At 41.0% G+C, this 18,116-nt stretch overlaps 1 long non-coding RNA gene across 1 annotated transcript in view; it reads left to right on the top strand.

Moving 5' to 3' along the window:
* LOC121023091 (uncharacterized) overlaps window positions 1-12,390 on the top strand; it is a 29,409-nt gene extending 17,019 nt beyond the window's left edge. Inside the window, exons 2-3 of the long non-coding RNA XR_005787243.1 lie at window positions 7,562-7,705; window positions 12,213-12,390. This is a non-coding gene — a long non-coding RNA (uncharacterized LOC121023091). The remainder of the gene's footprint in view (window positions 1-7,561; window positions 7,706-12,212) is intronic.
* The last annotated feature ends 5,726 nt before the right edge of the window (window positions 12,391-18,116 follow it).

Below are 18,116 nucleotides of genomic sequence, written 5' to 3'. Positions count from 1 at the left end.
CCTTACGTGGGCATAGGCAACTTCTGGGTAAGGTTGTAACTTCTGTAGTGCTCAGCCAATGAGGAACCAGGGGAAGGACTTGCATGCTAGGAGATAAATTGCGTACTGTAACTTCCCTGAGTGTGCCTGTCCATCAGACACCCGCTCTTGCAAGAATATTGATTAAAGCATCTCTTCACTGTGCCCTGAATCTCCGCGTCCTTCCTTTGATTGGGTCAGTGGGCTTATTTCTCACATGTTTCAATTCAGGCAAAGAGCTTCTTTCTCCTTTTTGTTCCATCAGGCCCTCACAGATTGAATGATGCCCACCCACAATGGGGAGGGCAATCTACTGAGTCTACTGATTCAAATGCTAATCTCTCTCAGAAACACCCTCATAGACAGATGCACCCACAAATGTTTTAGCAGTTATCTGGGCATCTTTTAGCCAACTCAAGTTGATACATCAAATGAACCATCACAAGGAGTAATAACCAGGGTATAAAAACCCCATCAGAGTGAAGGATTCAAGGGAGAATGCCTGGATCAGCCTCTCTTGCTGATATATGAGACCTATAGTCCTACTTAGGTGTAGTTTTTGCTGCCTCAGAATTAACTATTATGAGAATTTATCTTACAACATTTCATTTTGGTCTGATATTCAACATTTCTGTGATGAATTGGTAAGTCCATGAGGGAACAGGATGGCTGAAGAAATGCTGGAGGGATGGATCCGCTGATGAAACCATATGCCAATGACAAAGACATCTGGTGTCAGCACCTTGTCCTCTGCCATCTTGGGGGAATGGTGTTACTCAGCAAGTTTCCATCAGAGGAATCTCTTCAAAGAGCTTCCAGGCTATAAACAGATTGTTTCCTTTTTCGTGTAATGCAAGCAGGTGGCCTTCAATTCAGCTCAAAGGACATAGATCAAATATGGTTGCTTTTCATGAAAGTTCCCATAAAATTAAATGAGGTAGTTAAAATCCTCCTCCAAGAGCTAGAGGTAGTGATTGCTTTGCTCTTGAAGAAGCTAAAATAAAATGGGAAATGTGGTTGATAAATGCACCATTGCACCATCCTGGCTGGTAGCTTCATTAATATGATGTTTGGTCCCAGATGCCAGTAGTCAACTAAAGCCACTATGAGAATCAGCTAATGGAAATCTGTGAGGCGAGAAAAGAGGCCACACTGAGAAAGGAACTATCTCAGGCTGTGACCATTGCTGAGACCATTCCACAGTGTGTGGAAAAGACAAGAAGTCTCAGTGATACAAGAATCCTCAGTGCAATGAAAAGACCACCTGTGGGATGGGTAGCATTAAGTCTTTCAGCTCAGTTCAATGTAGCTTAGGGTAGGAGTAGCTTTTCATGGCACAAAATAAAAATAGGAAAGTAAAATGCCCCCTCCAATCCAGAAAATTTAAGCAATATATATTTTGCCTTTGTGGCAGTGATCAATATCGTATAATAATCACTCACTTATTTGTTCTGTGTAATCCATCCATTCCTTTGTTCATGGTAAAAAGAAACATCAAGATGACAAACCTCTTTGATGAAAAGTCAGGCTAATGAATATACACTTAAAAAAACAAAATTCAACTCTCAAAATTTGAGATTTTATTGACTTTATTCAATGATTCATGAATTGGGCAGTATTTCATCTAGCAGATGAAAAGGAGCTCCAAGGCGCTGTATAAAACAAAAGACATTTCTAGGCAGATGTCAGCTGGAACAAGGAGGCAGAAAGCAGATTGATTATGGCAAGGTCACTTTCCTTTAGGAGATGGCAGAAGTCTGTCAGATCCCCAACTAGCGCTGATCAGGTGATTCCTGATTGACTGATTTAAGATTCTATTTCTGGGAGAGGCTGAAACTGTAATTAAGTTAGGTCTTGGCTTGGTGATTTGAGGCTTTGCATAAGCAACACACACACACACACACACACAGCTGAGGAAATTCTGGAAAAAAAATGGAGAAAGTAGGAGAATGTATCCTGAAGGCATACAGGTTAAACTTATGTAAATACATTATTAGTGTTGTCAAAATCTAGATAATCTAGTAAAATCAGAGAAACAAAAGGCATAACAGAGAATTGATGAGCAAGAAACTGTAAAAATTTAGGAATGCATATCAAAAGGTATTTGGAATTTGTTTCTCTGGGTAAATTTGCTCTTCCTTGGCCTCTGACCTTTGTGAAATCATGCAGGTGGAGACACCCCAGCAAGGTCATGACAGAAAATACATGAATGTAGGTGGATAAAGAACTGGAATACTGCATCACAAATCTGACACAAGTCATCTGGAGTTAGCATCAGACTCCCAGATTAAGGGTACAGTCCCTAACATGACTGCCCTTATTTCAGATGTCAGCCACAAGTTTGAGGGTCCCCACTTGTTCTCTCACCAACTGGATTTAAATATGGAGGGTCCCCTTTCGGGTTTGATAATTTGCTAAAATGACTCAGAGAACTCAGGAAAATGCCATACTTAGAATTACAGTTTATTATAAATGATACTAATAAAGACCATAACTGAACTCAAGGGGTTCAGTACTTGAAGTGCATCAAATTGAACACAACCCAAGGAAGTGTTGAAAGCAAAGAGCTTTTTATTATTTGTTACAGGTAAGGAGACAGCAAGATAGCTCTCAAAACACTATGTCCTTGTGGGGTTAGTACAGGAAGCTTCTATTCAGTGTATTACGGGGTAGGGGCAAGGACCTTGCATATACGTTTTTGGGGAAGAAGAAATTCTTCTGCTCTTCATGGTCCTTCTAGCTTGACTAAGAATCAAATTGACATGAGACTGATTAACAGGAGAAAGTGAAATTAAATAGGTGTACCTATGGGGATTCCACACAGACATGGAAATTCCAAAGACAATGAGGCAACTTGAAGCTTCTATGAACTAGAGAGCTGGTAGGGTCTAAGGATATAAAGGGGCGGAAGGCCATTAGCAGGAAGATGAAAATGAGATATTTGAAAAACAAAGTTGCCCTATTATGTAGTTGAGTTTCTAAGGTAAAGAGAAATTTCTGTTAATAGTTCTCTTTGATGAAAAAGCAGGCTAATGAATATCAGGCAAGCCATTAAGGGGAAGGTAAAGAGCTTCTCCTCAATTGGCTGGATTTTGATTGTTTTTAACTCAATGTTCATGTCAAAGTGGCCCATTTTTAGGAGGCATGTCTCCCACAACATTAAAGAACTCATACATATTCTATTATTTATGCACTTCAGTTAAATTGTGCATGCCTAGCACATCAACCTGCTAGTGCATGCATCGTATGTTCAAAAAATGGTGGCAAACTACCTATAGGAGAAGATCTTAGTTTTATAATGAGCTAAAGATATCTTCGGGACAACTCAGGGGGCCTTCTGTGCAGGTCCTCAGTAAGAGGCTATCAGGTGAGACATACATAGCAAGGGGCTGTCAGGTGAAATACCTAACCAGTGTGTCCTTGGCTGAACCTGTTGGTTCTGCAAAATAAAACACATTCTTCCCTGCTTTTGCCCCTTACCGCTCTTCCCTTCTGATAGATTTTAGCCCTTTGATTTGAATAGCTTCTTATTGCATCTTGGCTAACAGTACCAGCCAAATGAAAAAACATGTAGGGTGAAATATAATTAGAAGGTCAAGTGAAGCCCTTATACCAGAACATATTAAAACTTCAGGAATTTCATGTAATTTCTAGAACTATAGCACTTACCTGAACAACATAAGAAATTTTATCATTGTTTGCTTAACAGTGCTTCCCATGTAATGTAACATACCAAATAGACAAGCCTAATTAGTCAAAAAGACTTTATGATTAAAATCTGGGGGAAATTTCAAAGTACATTCCTAGATAAGATCACAGATGATTATAAATTTAATATTTACATTTAACCAAGGTGGCAGTGAGGGATTGTATAGGAAGTTACATAGTTGTTAGCAAAACCCAGCTTCTTTAATACTGACAAGTTTCATTTCTATTAAGTAATCAAAGACCTGATAAAGACAACACATAGAAGCTTTAGTTTTCTGGGCAGATCAAGAAGAAAAAAACTTTGTTTACACTTTCTTACTAAGAGCAGACCAACAAAGAAAACTTTCTCTTTTTAACAGAGAGAAAGGCAGATTTTTATCTTTACCAGTGTTCTTTTATTATTTTATTTATTTTTTATTTATTTTTAAATGTTTATTTACTTCTGAGACAGAGAGAGAACATGAGTGGGGGAGGGGCAGAGAGGGAGACACAGAATCCAAAGCAGGCTCCAGGCTGTGAGCTGTCAGCACAGAGCCTGATGCGGGGCTCGAACTCACAAACCGTGAGATCATGACCTGAGCCAAAGTCGGTTGCTCAACCGAATGAGCCACCCAGGCGCCCCACTAGTGTACTTTTAAAATCCATCCATTTCGGGGTGGGAGGGAGGAGAGGGTGGGTGATGGGTATTGAGGAGGGCACCTTTTGGGATGAGCACTGGGTGTTGTATGGAAACCAATTTGACAATAAATTTCATATATAAATTAAAAAAAAAAAAAAAACAACTTTCTCAAAGTAAAACAAACAAACAAACAAAAAACCAATAGTGATGTAATGGGACAGATGGTAGCTATACTTGTGGTGAATATAGCATAAGCTTGTCAAATAACTAACTTGTACACCTGAAACTAATGTAACAGTGTGTCAACTATACTCAAATTTAAAAATAAATAAATAAATAGATAAATAAATAGATAAATAAATAAATTAATTAATTAAAAAAAAAAAGTCCTAAACAGGTTCATCATTTAGGCTGTTTCCAGTTTTTACTTATCACAAACAAAGGTGCTATGAACAGTCATCTACCAAAAAAAAAAAAAAAAAAAAAAAAAAAATCCATCCATTTCGGTCTTAGTCCTGACCACCAAAATCTTCTCCAAAGATTTTCCTTCACAAACCTTCTAAAACTTTCTTTTTCTGTCAACAAAATGTATTCTTATTTCTTATACCTTCCTTACACATTTCTGACTTCTGTGCATACAAAGTTGCTTTCCTTATCATTTCCATCAGTCCTAATTACATTTAGCAGAATTTTAACTTAGAAACCTTAGTCTCCAGTGAAAATTAAGTAGTAACCAATTGTGAACTATCTGTCACATAACAATTCCCTAGATTGGCAAATTTATAAATGCTTTTCATAATCTCTTTTTTTTTAATTTTTATTTTTTCAACATTTATTTATTTTTGGGACAGAGAGAGACAGAGCATGAACGGGGGAGGGGCAGAGAGAGAGGGAGACACAGAATGTGAAACAGGCTCCAGGCTCTGAGCCATCAGCCCAGAGCCTGATGCGGGGCTCGAACTCACGGACCGCGAGATCGTGACCTGGCTGAAGTCGGACGCTTAACCGACTGCGCCACCCAGGCACCCCTCTTTTCATAATTTCTAAAAATATATGTTTTCCCATAGTACAATCTTTCAGTAAGGCATAAAACGTGTTTACCAACAGACTCAAGTATCCTCAGTTTCTCCATGATGAGAGGCCAAAAGCACAAACTTATTCATTAACTCATGCTTTAGTATTTTATCTTCTTTGGAAAAGATTTAGATAGCCAGTGAGTTCAACCCAACTTATCATTTAACTTAGCAAAACTTTATAAAGTTTCAGGTTACCAGAGATTTTGAAAGCTACTTAAAAATTTTACCTAGTGGCACATGGGTGGCTCAGTCGGTTGAGTGTTGGACTTTGGCTCAGGTCATGATCTCGCAGTCTGTGAGTTCAAGCCCTGCATCGGGCTCTGTGCTGACAGCTCAAAGCCTGGAGCCTACTTCAGATTCTGTGACTCCCTCTCCCTCTGCCCCTCCCCCACTCATGCTATGTCTCTCTCTGTCTCTCTCTCTCTCTCTCTGTCAAAAATAAATAAACATTAAAAAAATGTTTTTTATACCTACTTGTTCTTAACAATTACCCATGAAAACTCTTATGAGACAGACAAAATTAACCATCATTTTAAGCCATTTTTGCTGACAAATTGCAACAGAGATAACATGAGCTTATTTGACCTTTAGTAAACCTTGGTGAAATAGTTTTATATTTAATGTTGATAACTCTATAGACATGTCTATCATAATTAAACTAACAAACTTACATTAGCCTTAATACAGAATATGTTGCACCAATGCCCAGTAAAAGTCAATCAATTGTTTCCCCATGATTGATTTTACTTGGGGCACCTGTGGGGAAATCTAAAGTGGACAGTTTAAGTCCAGGGGAATTCTTGGGCCCCTTCATACTGATTTGGGAAGTGCTTCAGCTTGAACCTCATAAGGAGGTGGCCTAACAGCTTAGAGTGCTCTTTGCTCCTTGTGAGGGAAGGAGGAACAAGAGCCAATGGCACTGGAGGATGGTATCAGAGCCAGTTGATTCAAGCCATGACCATGGTGGTGCAGAAACAGCAGGAGGGGGAAGTGGGGGCAGAAGAGGTGAGGTGCCACCATCAGGGCTGGAGGTGGATAAAAGGCCAGACAGAAGAAAGAGGACTCCAGGTCCTAAAGCTCATCAACTTGGACAGATGAACAGATGCACGTTTTCTTTCCATCAACAAAAAGTGAAAACAAGGCAGTCCATGTTCAGATGGAGAAAACAGGGAAACAAAAGGAGTTTCAGCAGCTGCTTGGAAATATTCCTTAAAGTCCCCATCCTGAGGTAGACTAACCGCAGACAATTGGCTCCAATTATCATAGCCATTAACCTGGAAACGAATAAGGGAGAAGCCCCCACATACAACAAGTGTCAGACAACATTCATCTAGTCCTCTCAAGATGTATTTCAAATCTGATACACACAGAAGAAGAAGCAAAAAAGAGGAGATGAATTACTCAGGACAAAAAGGGAGGCATGTACATGATCTTGGCAGCAACCTGTTTTTAAGAGAGGCAAAAAGGGGGCACAGAGAGAACATGACAGAACACAGATGATATAGCGGATTAACAGAAGCTTCTACTTCTGTAGAAACAGCTGAACTCATGGTGGATTTGAGGAGTAGAGGGGGAAGAGAGGGGTGTTCTCAGGCCCCCTAAAGAAGTATGGACAGATCAGGATTTGGGTACAGGGCCATAACAACCTAACCATACAGCATTTTGGTCAGTTTTTCTGGTCATACTTCTCCATCCTCTAGTTTATATTGAGGCCAACATAGTTACAAAAGAAGCAGATTTGGGAAGGAAGCATATGAGGTGTTGGAGTCAAACTGTTTCCAGTTTCTCAAGATACATCCAACGAGAGTGTTGGATAAGGATTAAGGGTTTAGAGGAAAGATAAACAGTGAGTCTCCTGGGCTAGAGGCATCCTTGCTGAACCCCAAGAACATTGCCTTGGATAGGCTGGGCCCCTGGGGCATCTCTTTGGATCCATCAAACTATCATCCCTGGTGCAGGTGGGCATCCCCGCCCAACCTGCTTACCTCTTTGGCCTGGCATGCAGCCTGAAGAGGGAACCCCTGCCAATCCTTCTTTTCAATCAACATGAGTTTCCTTGGGAAATGGGAGAAAAGTCTCCCCTACACTGAGATTGCATTTAATCTGGTGAACCAATGGTTTTTGTTTCTTTCTTTTTTAGGCCTTTTCCCCCAGTAGATCAGAAGAAAGAGAGAGTAGAACAAAGGAGAACAGTGACTACGCAATTCTCCAGCACAAGAAAGGCAAGAGTTGGAGACTTACTGATGAAGAGGTCCCTTCATGGTCACCAAAAAGATGTTGCCGGGTAAACTGGGGAGACCACAGGCCCTGGAGCCTCAACCCAGCCAGACCCAAACGAATTGCTGAAGGTTCTTGGTCATGGAAAGGAATTCAAGGACAGACATGTAGCACAGCAGATGAGTAACAGAAACAGGAAAGTTTATTAAAGTAAAAAACACTCAGGAGTTCTGAGAGGGGAAAGCAAGCTGCACATCCTGGGGGTTGGGTTTCGACCTTTTATTGACAGTTGTTAACTAGGGGGCAGAATATTTATTATTTGGGGTGGGAAGTAGGGTTTTGAACTTTTTCTTTTCTTGTCTTTATTTATTTATTTATTTATTTATTTATTTTTTAATGCTTATTTATTTTTGAAAGAGAGAGACACAGAGCATGAGCAGGGGAAGGGCAGAGAGAGAGAGAGGGAGACACAGAATCCGAAGCAGGCTCCAGGCTCCATTCTGTCATCACAGAGCCTGATGCTGGGCTCAAACCCATGAACTGCAAGATCATATGACCTGAGCTGAAGTTGGTGGCTTAACCAACTGAGCCACCTAGGCACCCCTGGAGTTTTTTCTTTAAATCCAAATTGACTCCAATGTGTTAGGAGACAGCCAAAGAGAGAATCCTTCCTTTGGGATTGAGGAAGTTGATCCCATAGTTAAACCTTACAAAGCAAAAAGAGTACATTAACTAAGAGTCCATTACTAAAATCCCCCTTGGTTTCCGAATGGTATCCCATCAGGAATATTGCCGAATGTTCCTGGAGTACAGAGTGGCAAGAGGCATCCCTCTTCTTGACCACTCTAACACCTCTGTACTACCTGAGAGGGAATGTCGACCTCCCTTCACTTCCCTCCTGCATCCTAGGCTACATTAGGGGCCGGTAGATGGACTGAAATACAACAAACACTGAGGCTGCCTCTTTCAATATTGAGGGAGTAAATATATTTGGCAACGAATAATAATACCCCTTGCAAGCTTCTAGTTATAGTGTTAATGGATGGGGTAAAGGTCCTGGCCTTTGTTGAGAAAGGCAGCTATTTCATATCATATCAAACATCATATATCTAAGCTAAAAGTACTTTCAATCTGAGACCAGGAATGCCAAACAGCCCATGGGGAAGGACAAATGAGAGACATGAGAAAACAAAAGTGTGGAACTCCTAGTTCTAATCTGGGCAACTTTCTTGTGAGCTTTATCCATGGAGCGGTCCCAAAGGAGCGGTCCCCTGTTGAGTGAATGACCCAACTGTGTAATAGCTCGAACCAGTCCCTTTCGGGATGTATGAGGTTGGACTTAACTTGGATTTTATGCTCATTGAGGGATCCTGCCAGGTTGTTTTGGAGGAAACCTTACAGGCAAGTCTTAGGATCAGCGGCTACCTAATAGCATGTATGGCCATCCTTTGTCCAAAGAATACAAGTATTAAAAGAACAAGTAAAACAAGGAGATCCTGATTTCTGAGCCCAATGCTATTACAGCCAAGATACTAGTGTCTGGCCAGATGGCAGGAATTTGTCTCTCCCCATAGTGTAGCCACAGGCAAGAGGTTCTCTCCTGAGCATTTGGACAAGGCATCTTCTGAAGGGTTGTATTATTCAGGTAATCTCTGAAAAAGAAACAAAGAAGGCTTACCAAGCTACTTTTGGATTCACTTTGTCACTGTCACCATAATAGGCCACCAAAACTGATGTTGGGGTCATGGAGTACAATGGTCAAGGAATAATTCTTGAGATGTTTATGGTGCAACTTAGTAACTTTATTTAAGTAGCATGGGGACAGGACCCGTGGGCAGTAAGAGCTGCACTGTTTGCTGTGTAAGGCTGGTGGTTATATACTTAGTAATCAAAGGGGAGGGGGCATGTAGGAAGAGAGTATCAGTTACAAAAGTTTCTTTGAATTTCTTTGAATTTGTACTCCTAAAACTACTTTTGCAAAGTTCTTCTGGTGCTTATCATTCAGTTCAATATTAACTATTGGTGAGATATACAGGCAGTCATGAGACCCTTAAAGAATGTAGCAACCAGCAGGTATTTGATCCTTATTGAAACAGTGTAGGCATTAGGTCAACCTTCAGGGCAAAGGGCAAACATCTCTCTGCTTCTGTCCCTCATCATAATGACCTTATATTCATAGATAACTTGGGAGAAACTTGTGTATAATATTAAGGATTCACATTCAAGTACTTGTGGTATTTGCATTAATGTTTATGGACCTTCAAAAACATTTGTAATCTTTCCATGGATGTGAACGTTTCTTTTCAGTATGTTTCAAGTATTTTATATATTGATATTGTAAATGATAATTTTTTGAATTATATTTTCCAACAGGCTGTTGTTGGTAAATGGAAAATCTATTGCTTTTATATTTTATTTTGTTATTACCCACATTTCTGAACTTAATGGTTTTTCAGTTTACTCTCCCAATTTTTAAGGAAGATAATTAAGTCTCCAATAAGAATACGTTAATTGCTTCTTTTCCAATGTATATTTAGGCTCTTTAATTTTATATTATCTTATTATATTGGATATGACTATCTAGAAAATATAAATAATAATAGTGGTTATAGTGGGAAATTTGTTTAATTCTTGATATCATAGGAATAGTTCAGTAAGTGTTATGTTGATGGTTGATTTGAAATGGACATTCTTTAGCATAAGTATCTTTCTATGCCTAGGTTCTGATGATTCATTTGTTTTTGTATCTATACAGGATTGATTGTTCAATTTTATCAAGTGTCAATAATAAAAATGACCATGTGGTTTATTTCCTTTGGCCTATAAGCATGATAAATTTGAATATACTTTAAAATATTAAGCTATCTTTGCACTCTTGATTGGTCACAGTGTATTATTTTTTTGCTGTTTCATACTAAATTTTTACATTCTGTATTGAGACTCTGGAAGTCTTAAAACTTTTTTCAGAAACTCTTCCTATATCCAATATGCTCCTAAACCAACCTCTCAGAAGAAAAACACTTTTTTCCCTTTGTACTTTGTCCAATATCAAAGGAAACTTCCAAGTTCCAAGTAGGTCAGGCTACTAATACCTACAAATCAATTCTTATAAAGTCATCTTACTAAGTAATTACTCTCTACTATACATTGGCTTAAGATAAATATTTTATTTAAGCTTTAAATCTATCCTTAGTTTCTCATCAAAAATATACTATAGTGAGAAATCAACAAAATCTTAAACAATATCCCTATAACAAAGACCTTTACAGCTGTTGAAAAAACTCTCTGCCTGTGATGATAATTTTCAAACACACACAAAAGTAGTAAGAGGAGTATAATGAATCTTCCTATGTCCATCACAAAGCTTCAATAACTGCCAAAATTTGGCCATTCTCACAACCTATTCTTACCACTTTTATTTTTTTCTGGAGATTAAAAAAAATTTTTTTTTTAATGTTTATTTATTTTTGAGACAGAGAGAGACAGAGCATGAACGGCGGAGGGTCAGAGAGAGAGAGACACACACACAGAATCTGAAAAAGGCTCCAGGCTCCGAGCTGTCAGCACAGAGCCCAACGCAGGGCTTGAACTCACGAACTGTGAGATCATGACCTGAGCCGAAGTCGGACGCTTAACCGACTGAGCCACACAGGCGCCCCTGGAGATTTTTTTAATGTTTTTTTTTTAACGTTTATTTTTGAGAGACAGACAGAGACAGAGATAGAGCATGAGCCGGGGAGGGATAGAAAGAGGGGGAGACACAGAAACTGAAGCAGGCTCCAGGCTCTGAGCTCTCAACACAGATCCCAATGTGGAGCTCAAAGCCATGAACCGTGAGATCATGACCTGAGCTGAAGTCGGATGGTTAACCAACTGAGCCACCTAGGCGCCCCTAATGCTTATTTATTTTTGAGAGAGAGAGAGAGACAGAGAGAGAAAACAAGGTGGGGAGGGGCAGAGAGAGAGGGGACCTGAGGATCTGAAGCTGGCTCTGCACTGATAGCAGTGAACCTGATGTGAGGCTCAAACACATGAACCGTGACATCATGACCTCACCTGATGTCAGATGCTCAACCGACTGAGACCTCCCAGTCAATCCTGGAGATCTTTCAACACAAATTCCAGATATCATAGTATTTCATCTATAAATTCTTCAGCATTATACCCGATTCTTATTGAGTTCCTGCAAACTGAGAGCATAATCACAAAGCACAATTCATCATAAAGGTTTAAAACAGTGTGAACAAAATTCACAGTGTTGTGAATGTCTGGAACTACATAATCCACAAAACTGGGTACTGCATACCCTTTAATGAATCCCACATGGACTTTGTTTTACTTACATGAGTTTTTGGTAAGAATTAGGGAGAGGGAACAATGTTCAAGGTTATATGTTTTGGCAATAACTTAAGAGTGTAAATTATTTTTGTTGCCAGTTACGAGAGGTCCAGTGAACAGAAAGTAGATTTGGCATCCTTGTAGAAAAATTATATAGCCTAACCAGAATTCATGACACCTAGTCTCTGCACATGAGCTCTTGACAGGATTCACTAAGCTGAACTGTCTCTCCTCAGAATGGTGTCTCTTAAAAGTGGACAGCCAGAGTGAAGGAGCCAGATAAAGAAGAGTACATCCTTCATGATGTCACTTATATGAAGGTGTAGAAAATGCAAATTAATCTATAGTGTTGGTAAGAGGATCAGTGGATGCTTGGGAATGGGTGTGGGGAGGAGCAGAAAGAAAGGAATTACACAAGGGAATGAAAACTTCTGGGATGTTCACTTATTAATTTTTTTTCAACGTTTATTTTATTTTTGGGACAGAGAGAGACAGAGCATGAACGGGGGAGGGGCAGAGAGAGAGGGAGACACAGAATCGGAAACAGGCTCCAGGCTCGGAGCCAGCAGCCCAGAGCCCGATGCGGGGCTCGAACTCACGGACCGCGAGATCGTGACCTGGCTGAAGTCGGACGCCAACCGACTGCGCCACCCAGGCGCCCCTGGGATGTTCACTTATTGATTATGGTGATGGTTTCACAGAGATTTACATCTGACAAAACTTATCAAAGTGCAGACTTTAAATCTGTCCAGTTTATTTTATATCAAGTATACCTTCATAAATGTTTTTTCAAAAAGCACAGCTGAAGGACAGTGTGCTGGAAAGCATGCAGATGCCCTTCCAGAGGTGTGTGCTCATAGCTCCAGGCACAGGTCATAAGTGGAACTTGAAACAAGAAGAGATAGGAGTCTGCAAGCTGACAACTATGAGCCCACAAGTTAAGGAAACCACCCTCCAGGTATACAATCCATTCTTTGGGTGGAGTCCTAACTAGCCAGTTCATTGAGTCAAGGGTGGAGACCTAAGGCCTGTTGGTTCAAAAGGTTGCCCTGGAGATACAGTGCTTGCCTCCAAGGTTTTCCTGGGGTTTTCTTCAGGCAGCCTGATAAAACTCCCAGCTTCTTTGTACAACAGGACAATTTTTGTGTACCTGGACCTTGTCATGCTCAGGTGAAGCTGAGAACGTGGTGTTTGTTTCTGGCCTCTGTCTGAATATAAAAGCTAAAAAGGAATAAAGTTGAGCATGGGAATTATTTGGTACTGTATCGCTAAGAATTGTGTTGGGCATTTGGTGGAATTTAGCTATCAGGCAGAAGTTATCAGTCAGACACTAGGATCTGGAATTTTGACTGTCACTCAGGATTCTAATCTGGACAACTAAAATTTAAAACACTATTGTCAAACTTTTACATGAAAAATTGGTTCAGGTGGTGACCCAATGCATTTGGGTAGAGAGAAGCCTGATCTTGCTAGTTTCTCTCTGCCTACCTAAACAGAGTGCTTCAGAGGAAGCACACCCCACAGAAAAGGCCAGATGTATCCATTACCGGGGGTAGCTTTACTTATACCATTAGAGTCTTAACCCTTCAAAACCCTTTGGAGTCCCATCTAAAGATCTTTGTATCTCCTACTGGAAAATATTGGGGTGCTCCAGGGTCCATGTAAGTCTTGTCCTACCTGCCTTGAGCTTTTTCCTCATGCCTGAAGGTCTTTTGGCTGCCCTAAGAAATGCAGGAGACCAGTGCCTGAACCCTCCTCTTTGGAAGATGGTTGAGGTACCAGTCTAGATTTGAACGAAGCTCTAGGTCCTCAGGGGCTGGTAGAGTAGAGCATCTTACCCAAGATAACTGAAGATTGGAAGATTTGGGAGAGTAGGCCCCAGATAAAGCATGGAGAGAACTGAGCACCAAGCAAGGGAGCCTGAGTTCCCAGGCAAGTTTGGAATAGGGGAAAGAACTCAGTCAGGAGCAACAAGGAATGGGGAAAAAAATGATGGGAGATGGCTGCTCTGAACAGACTCATGCCAATATCTCTACAGGCCATAGAAACGTCATTCATGAAGGTGGCAATTTGGTTTGGAGGCAGGGCAAGCACCCACTCACATTCCTACTGCAGGGCTGTATCTCTCTTAGAGTCACCAGTGGAAGATTCTGAAGTGTTCTAGGACATTTGGCGTGGGAGGCTATTTCATAAAACCATATTGTTGGCCATACTTCCCCATGGCCCAAGTATTTGGAGATGGCCATGATGCTTGATCCTAAAAAGATCCTGGTGGCTCATGTTAGCGGCTGCTTGATATTTCCTGGAGCCTCTCAGGAGATCATACCTTCTCAGTCACTAGTAGTTGTTTGCAGCACTGTTGCACTTTGCCAGGAAAAGGCCATCCTGACTACAACAGTAGTTAGACAGTGGTCTAGAAGTGCTCCCCTTGTGGGGCTGGACAGATTCCCTCTTAGTCTTGGCAACCTTTAAAGTCACTGCCTGGATGATGCTCTGTGGTGCTGGGCTTTCGAGACTTACTGAGCACTACACCCATGGCCTGAGTTTCTAATGGTTCTTGCACATGTTTTAGGTTTCCTCTTTTTGTTATCTCTTTTTGTATTGGTGTTACTAATCATGGGAGATAGATGGGCCACTCCTGCCCACCATTCCTGACTTGATGGGGTGAGTGAGAATTGCCCTCTGTCATGTGAGAGTTCCTTTCTTTTCTACTTTTTGTGAAGAGGTTTCTAAGAGTTACACGTGGAAATTCTCCTTTGTGTTCAAACATCTGCTCTGAAATTTAATGGCATGGCCCTGTAGCTCTCCACAATCCTAAACTTTGTATACATGCCATCCCCAGCATCCTGCCCCAGAGTCCAGTCTGTACTGACACCAGGCATATTTCTGATGTGGCACCCATAAGCTTTATACTAGCCTCATTCTTTCTCTTTTCTCCTTTATGACTCTGCCACTCCTCTGGTGTCTTAAAGGAAAGTTCCAGCCAATGTTTTAAACATCTTATTCTCTGGACCTGGCACAACACTTCCATCCTTTTCATCTTTGGTCCAAAGACTGAATTTTTGGTAACTCACTGTTATAACCATTATATTGGGTAAGCAACAATCATGAGGTATGGGGTGAAGACTGCCAACTACATACCAAAATGCCCTTTTCTTCTCTGTACACAGACTACATTTCCCAGCCTCCTTTCAAACGGGTGTGGTCACATGACCAAATTCTCTCCAGTGGAAGGTGAGCAGATGTATATGCACCAAATTCCAGGTTTGTTCTATTAAAAACCTCCCACATTCCTCCTCCTTTCTCTTTCCCCCTTCTGGCTAACTGAGAGTTTGATACCCAAGATGACCTTTGAAGCCATAGTTGAAAATGGCAGAGCCACTGTTGGTTTAAGTTCCTGATTCACCACGAGGAGGAGAGCTGCCCTTGGAATCCAAACCTCCTCAGGAGTTTACATATAAGAAATAATGTTGTATTATGTTATGTACTGAAATTTTAAGGTCTTTTTGTTACTACAGCCTATTCTACCCTAACACAAGGTGGGATCAGGAAGCAATTTTATTTTCATTTCTCTGTATCTATGTAAACCCACTTTGTGGAATACAGTCTCATTCTGCCCCTAGATAAAATTTAAGGCAGGTTCTGTGACCTTTCTGGTCATGTGTAGATAATAAAAGGTTATCTGGTCACTCTAATTCCCCAAGTAGTTCAGTAATTAAATGGTCTAGTCTCATGTAATGGTAAAAACTTCAAACTTTATTTAAATTCCAGGCCTTTCCCCTTTCTTTGTGGCATTTACAGACCAGCTGCCCTCACTGGAAATTGAGGTATGCAGAGATTTCTCATTTCCCACTTTGTGCTTTGTGTCAGAAACTCCTATTGTCCCCCAATATTCATTTTCCTCCTTTTTCTTGTTAATTGAACTCCCAAGTTTTTGTGGATTTGTGGCTACACCAAATAAAGACTACATTTCTTAGCATCCCTTGAAAGTAGGTGTGGCCATACGAATAATTTGGCAACAGGGTCTGAATAAAGGAGTGAGCAACCCAGGTGCCACCATATTCTCCTGTTTGAATTCCCAGGCCACCTCACCCAGGGCCACATGCAGCAGGATTCCACCAGTGCTGCTGTCACTGCTGTCATCCCCACCAGGTCAGAGGCTCTGATCCCAGAGTTGGTACAGGTAGTATTTTAAGAGTGAGTTCCAAAAACGTAAGCTGAGTTTCCCTGGTTCTTTCTAGTCTACACAGATGCGCAAATGGGGCTACCATAAGGTAGTAAGCCAAATTTCAGTGTCTCTTCCAAACTCCTAAAAGCCTCCTTCTCTGTCCAAGTACTGCTGGGCTCTTAGGAAAGTCTTACAGATGCTCATAAATCCAGTCATCCAGGTATACTTTCATTTTGCTCCTGCGAGCATCGCCCCCAATAAATAAGTTCTCAAGGTACAAAATCCCATACTGGGGTATGTCTGTACCCAGGGGGGAAAGGGCTTTCCCTCTCTTTAATGTTCCACTTCATTAGAGGGCTGCCCAAGCAATGCCTGTGCGCTCCAGGGTCTTACAGAACTTCTGGAACTGCAGATTCATATTGACATTCAATCTTCCTTTTGCCTGGGAAGGAGGACTAGAGATGATGACAAATTACATCCACTTACTCTTTAATTCAACAAATATTTCCTGAATTCCTTTTCCATGCTAGCCATGTGGTACAAGATACATGTGGTCTCTGTACCCATGGAGTTTACAGCCTGTTGCAAGACGAAAACAAAACACACAACAACAAAAGTCACTTAAAATTTTACATTCAAGACTTTGTTATTGGGTCCAGTTCATTGTGGATGATTGCTGCTTCTGCTTGGGTGAGCTTTGCGCATGAAGCTTGGCAACCCTCAGGCAAATAGATGTTGACAGTCTGCCTCACCATGTGGGGCACAACCCCTCCTTATCCCATGGGGCCTCGTGCAGGAGATTAATCCTTGCTGTGCTAAAATTGTCTGATTTTTTTTCACACTTAGTGACAGTTAAAGAAAAACATGAACTGTGTTTTCCCAAGAGCTTTCTCCCTACCATTCCACACCATGGTTCCTAAACTCTCCATTTCCTGAAGCAAAACTGGATAGCAAAGAGAATGGTCTGGTGGCTCTGATAATAACACTGTAAGAGGAGGCCAAGGATTTGTTAACCCTGGCAGAAGAGGGAGGCAGGCCAGTGCAGACATGGGGAGGTAGGAAATTTTGAGAGAAGGTGAAAGGAAGGCTCACAGAGGGGGAAGTGGAAGGTTGAAGAAAGAAGTACGGGAGGAACTGAGGGAGGTCTTGGAGGCACATTCTCTGTCGGCCTAGGAAACCCCACACAGAGATAAACCGAAGTTCTGGGCAGCAGGTACAAGGCAGGAAGCACCTAGTGCATCCCTCTGAGACTCTATACTGTTTGGATTTGGGCCTTGAAAACCTTGAGTACCAATCTTCCTTGGGGTTTTACATGAGAATGAAAAGTCTCCCCAGCTACCAAATAACACATGAAGGAGATGTATTCTTACCTCACTTTCTATGGAAATGAAAGGACCTCATAGAAAACATCCAGTGAACAAACAGTAAGACTGAGAGACCCTTTGTCTGCTTCTCATCCTCTCCCAGGTCTTCCCACTGCACGTCTGTCTCCATGTAGCCCAGAGAAACTAAACTCAGTTTGGTGGTCATCCGGGGTTGAAATCCAGCATGGAATATTAGCTTCCTGTCCAAGAAAATCCAGATATATAATTTTTTTTACACCATTAAAATGTCAGATTTCCTTTCTTATTTTCTCCCATCCAAGTACTAACCAATCTCAACCCTGCTTAGCTTCTGAGACCAGAAGAGATTGGGAGTGTTCAGGGTGGTATGACTGTAGACACCTTTTTTATTTTCTTAATTTCTGGTTCTGTGGCTTGGAATACAGAAACTTTCAGTCCCTCCTTTTGTGAAGTGTCTATTGATCAAGAAACATACCCTATAATAACATTAAGACAAGATATTACCTGATGGATTCATGTGATTATTTCCTCAAGTGAGAGATTCTTTCATAATTTGAATAATTTCATTCTATGAGTAGAGTGTTCTGTAAATGATGTTATAAAGTAAGTTCAACGACTTAAAAGGCCCA

Source organism: Herpailurus yagouaroundi, unplaced genomic scaffold (genome assembly GCF_014898765.1).
Source record: "Herpailurus yagouaroundi ecotype Mexico unplaced genomic scaffold, PumYag 511, whole genome shotgun sequence".
Lineage (NCBI taxonomy): Eukaryota > Metazoa > Chordata > Mammalia > Carnivora > Felidae > Herpailurus > Herpailurus yagouaroundi.
This window is presented reverse-complemented; position numbering and strand designations above follow the sequence as displayed.